The following is a 5,613-nucleotide window of genomic DNA, read 5'->3' as shown; positions in this document are numbered from 1 at the left end:
AGATAAGAATCTAAGTAAACATTTTGTTGGAATTGTTGTTTTTCGCTTCTTTACATTTATAATTCTCAGTGTCTAATAAGTGGGTAAGTTTAATGAAATCAGATCTGTTGAGAAATGGGAATGTAAGTATGTAATAATCCAGTGCTTTAGAAAGGTTATCACCCGTCACCACACAACGCCGATTTTCTTTTTCGGTATTATGCATTCATTCATCGCATTTGGCCAATGTGTTCGTGATGTCTGCTATACCTCTCTTAAAGAGATTGTACATTTCTAGTTGAGACCTAACATCAGGTTTCTAGCATTGTGTGTGTGTGTATGCGTGTGTGTGTGATACTGAAACATCTCGTATGAAATCTGAAAGAACACGTAATTCCAAGAGCAATTCAAAGTTTATTTTGTGAAAATTGGTTTTGAAACGGCTGAGATATCAAAAGCAGAGCCATTTTATCAAAAGGGGCCTATCTTTTATTACAATCGCTTTGTTTTCCTTTGTTTTTAGATCTCTCAGTCATTCTAAAAAAAGATTTTCGTCAAATTACCTTTGAATGGATCATTCTCTGAATGGTATGCTGTGTACTATTTCATAAGTGGCTTCTTGGTATTTTGCAAAAAGTTGAAAGCCAAATCTTCATCTTTATCAATACTATATAATCCCTGAAACGTTATCCATAGGAATGATTATGTGTCTTTTTTGTGGGCGTGTTCGTGTGCGTAGGGACTGTTGGATGGGTGCCGGTGTACAGTGTATGCTTAAACTGGTAGAAAATAGAAGTGAAGGCAAAATACACGGCAAACTTACCTGCTGCACCACTGAAATCAGCTGGTCGTCAGTTGTGTGACTTTACCATGCTTGATTCCTAGTTAAAACAAAAATGACACCAATAAAAACGTATTGAAACATAGCAACTATACTCAGCAAGCACCTGGATGTAAAAGAGTAAGGTAAAATCAAACGGAATAAAATGTGATCATGCATCACAAAACCAACAAAAAGTCGCACGTCTTTATTTTACATGAGGACTCAAAATAAGTGAAATGAGTCAAACTAGTCATTCTTTATATGTTCACATTTTCAGAGAGATTTATTTTTTCTCGACATTGTTTCAAAGTTTTTGATCATAAAGTGAATAGGACGTTCAAACACAATTGAACATTTATTTTTGTTTCTAGAACGTTTTTCTATTTGCTGAACAAATATTCAATACACCCTTTTCCATTTCTTAGAAATCCTTTATACGCAGGGGCTCTTCAATTTCAACTCTAATAACTTTTGAAAGAAACAAATTGTGATTTCGCTTTGAAAGTTGGCAGCAGTTGTGGACATCACTGTGCCATGCGTTATACATCATCACAAAGCTTAATGTCCGCTCTCTCGGAATTTGCCCTTATTATTAAATCCATATCTATCATCTTTTTGTTTTTGTTTTTTTTTTGTTAAGCAGGGACACAAATAGAATCTTTTAAATCAGTTTAAGCACAACTGTCTCTTTTGTTTGAGCATGTATTTATTTCATGCCCTTTACATAAGTCTGAGAAGAATGTGCATCTGAGGTTGCCCTACCACACAATGTAAGCTCTGCTAAGTCAATAACGTATTTTTTTTTTTACAATAGCATACAGTTTAAAGTCTGAAGCAAAGTATACAGTATGGATACAAATATAAACATACACAGTTTTTGAAAGCCACTGCCTTGTGCTTTACAAGAGACAATGCTAACGATATTTCGGCCTCTCATTCAATATGAGGATTTCTTAAATTACTTAATCGTCTTTTTACTCGCAATGATATCATAAGAGATAAGGCGGGCTTACCTGTCATGATTTCGGCTGCCAGATCTACGAATCCGGCGTCATACACCCTATCGCTCAACTCTCCCTGAACTTGCTGGATGGCTTCTAATTTCAAAAGATATCAATTTGTTCAAGACGAGAGCTAAATACTATTGAATAATATATTCCTGTTATCATACCGGTTGCCTTTATGTGTGTTGAATTATCGAAGCAACACTGAAAAAAGGGAACTGATAGAAAAGAAAGGCCATCCCTTTTACTGGTTTCCACACTATAACACCAGTTGGTTTGATTGAAGTCAAAATTTAAAAAAAAATAAAAAAAAAACTCTCCGGTGTCAAGGAAAATGTCATATTATAAGTCCCACTTTGTGTTATCCCTGCAGTGTCGTCTATTCTCACAACATCAGTGATCAAGAGTGCAAAGTTGTTGATTGAACATAACTTCCTAGGTTTAATACACGTCATGTTTATACAGTGCACTTCCGTTATAACAAAATGCTCGGGACCGGCAGTTTTCTTTCTTTATAACGAAATTTCGTTATAACCGAACAAAAACAATATATAACAAAAAAAAGGAAACCACGCATATATCATGTTCTGTTTGTTGAATACTCGTCATACACTGTAAAGCTATGTGAAATAGGATGGTGCCTTCCTAATTCCGTTTGAATATTACATTTAAAAGAGAGCATAAAGTTGTTTGTATTGTCACACATGTACCACATAGAAAATGATGGTTTAGGATTCGGATACAGTTCGCTATTCCAAAGGTTCGTTTCTTGCTAAAGTTTGTTACTCCACAGGATCCTTATTCCAAAGTTCCGCCATTCCCGGGATTCCAAAGGTTTGTTGTAATAAGAACCGTATTTCATTGTCGGATAAACGAACCTTATTAATAAGGAACCTTGGGAATGTTATAACTCCAAAACGTTGATAATAACAAACCTTATTTCATTTCCGAACTAACGGACATTTTATTTGTATCAGAATAGGTGTGTTTTGTAATAAAGGACCATCGGAACAATAAAACGAACCTCATTTAACTTCAGATTAATGTATAACAATAACTCAAGTTCCCCTCGGAAACTGTGAGTGACACACGGAGCGAACACAGAGCGATCTGAAGCGTTCGCCCATGCAGATACGCTAATCATGATGCTTTTCCGCTACGTATTTTCGAAGGCGATCCTCATTTCGTTATAACGGAGCACATTTCTTTTGTTTTTCTTTATCAGTGGTGCTCGGAAAAGACTTCGTTGTAACGGAAATTTCGCTATAACCGTGTTCGTTATAAGCGAATGTTGTACCATAGAGTTTAATGGCGATAATTTTGGGACCAGAAGTTTTACTTCGTTATAACGAAATTTCGTTATAACCATGTTCGTTGTAACGGGAGTACTAATGCGATAGCTGAAAAGCGATTAACAGTCATTATAAAGCTAAGTGTCAACATTTTTTCCAGTGCGGAAAGCATTGAAGTGGGATTCTGTCATGCAACAAAGTGCCTCTTAATGGTTTATGGATGTGAGATCATGGTAGCCTTATTATTGTGTATATTTTTGTTCTTCCAGATTGTCCTTAAGATTGCACTGCCCATCCACGGCATCAACTCAATTTTGTTCAAGTGATTAAAGAAGGTTAATTGGATGAAACATCTTGTTCAAAAAATACGTGACAGGATCAGCTATTCAAAGTGTTAAAACTTGTTCTGTATGATATTCGGGCTGAACACTCAGAAGCTTTTTACCTCGTTTGGATTTTAATTTTATCATCCTGTCATCTAGAGTCCAGTTTTCCTTGCCCTGCTCCACCCATCTTACAAGCAGTTCCAAGACGTCATTGTCATCGTGTGGACCAGGTTGCTGCAGTTTGACGCCCAACACCTTGCAGAGCCGACTGGCTTCACTAGGAGGTATTTGACGTGCTAGTTCTCTGAGAACTTCCTTACTCGGGACACAGCCTCTGTAGTCGCCTATGGTAGCAGATATTATAACAACCAGTATTCGTTCGCCATTTCATGATATGGAAATTAAATACACGGAACGTGAGATGGTCGATTCATGACTTAAATGAGACAGCACTGCAGTATGTTGCTATGATCTCTCGAAATTCTTCTTTATTCCAGATTAAGTTTATAAGTCTATTATTTCTCCGTCTGTGACGCTACTTTGTCCCTCCAAACTGACATATAATAGGAAATGGACAAATGTTAAGCTATTTAGATGTAATACCTATTAGAATTCCCATGCCAACATATTTCAATCCAGAGTCATGCATGAGATCAGCCAAGGCGATGCGATGGTTGCAGTCTGGTGGACACATCATCTTCCTCCACTCGACCAGCATCTTCATGTTGTCTTCGATCTTGTCGCCAGTATGATTTTGGGTCTCGGTGTGATGGTCAATGCCGAACATTCGGGCTAACATGGCTGGTTCGATTCGTGTTGCCACGGCCATCAGATCGCTGGTGCTTACTTCGTAATCTGTTATGACGTGAAAATTATTACAAAGGGGAATAATATAGGTATGATTTAGCATGTTGCCTAGGCAAAGTAATGCAATTGATATCCATCTCTTCGCCGTAACTCCTTATGGGAATTAAAAAGTCGCCATGCGCAGGACTGTACACTGTTCAAGTACATGGCTTCAGTCACGTCACATCCGTATTGCATCCACGTAGTAATTAGTTCTCAACACTTATGACACAGAGGTAATGTTTTCGTAGAGTCAAAATTTCCTGCCTTAAAAAAAAAAAATACTGAACTCGCTTACTGCATTAAAGGGATAGTACAGTATTGGTGGAGATGAAAATTGGGCTTTTAACTTTTTGCAAGATACCAAGAGAACACTTATGAAATAGTACAGAGCATACCATTTTAAGAGGAATTCAAAGTTTATTTGATGAAAATCGGGTTTAGAATGATTGAAACATCCAAAAACAAAGTAAAACAAAGCGATCGTAATAAAGTGTGGGTCCCACAGTGTACTTTATTAGAATCGCTCTGTTTTGGATATCTCAGCCATTTCAAAACCAATTTTCATCAAATAAACGTTGGATTCCTCATGGAATCACATGCTCTTTCATATTTCATAAGAGGTTTCTCATTATCTCACCGATAGATGATAGAAACATGAAATTAGGTCTCAACCAAAACTATAAGATCCCTTTAAGATGGACGATTACCATAGTATAATAGCCTCGGTCTTGCTATGACATCATTTTTTTTTTTTTTTTTTTGATGATCAGTATTTTGGCTAGGGCAGGTTTAGTTCCGCCTGCTGCGGACATGAAATCGCTGGTAAGGTTGAAATTATAAAGGTTGAAATTCCACATCACCTTAAAGGGAGCTATACAAGAGATGCGTTCATATGTATCAAGGTTAGACATATACAAATCTGAGATCAATATTAGGCATTCTGACTCCGTTTAAATGAGACCATTATATGGTTTGGCGATTTCAGGTATAAAAAGACTAGTGGTTTGAATATGGGTATTAGAAGATACGATTAGAAGAATTGTTGAATGGGATATAATTGAAATTACCATACTCAGATTTTGGTCCATATAAGTCAATTTAGAATAGTTTAACCGAATGATATTATTTTTATGTAAGAAAAAATAAAGCAAATCACATACATTATTTTCTTTTCGATATGAGGCATTGAAGCCACCATTAATTTGTGAACACACATCAATTACCTTGATTCCAATATACTACTGTATAATATTACCAAAGGGTGCACATATTTTAGGTAATACAAAAGGAACGATTGTTTTTTATTGCAAAAACACTTGCATTACTCTCTTTGTAATATG

This window comes from Diadema antillarum, unplaced genomic scaffold (genome assembly GCF_040938485.1).
Source record: "Diadema antillarum isolate AM-2024a unplaced genomic scaffold, OU_Dant_1.0 scf00000125, whole genome shotgun sequence".
Classification (NCBI taxonomy): Eukaryota; Metazoa; Echinodermata; class Echinoidea; order Diadematoida; family Diadematidae; genus Diadema; species Diadema antillarum.
The sequence above is the reverse complement of the archived record's forward strand: the minus strand, read 5'-3'. Positions refer to the sequence as shown.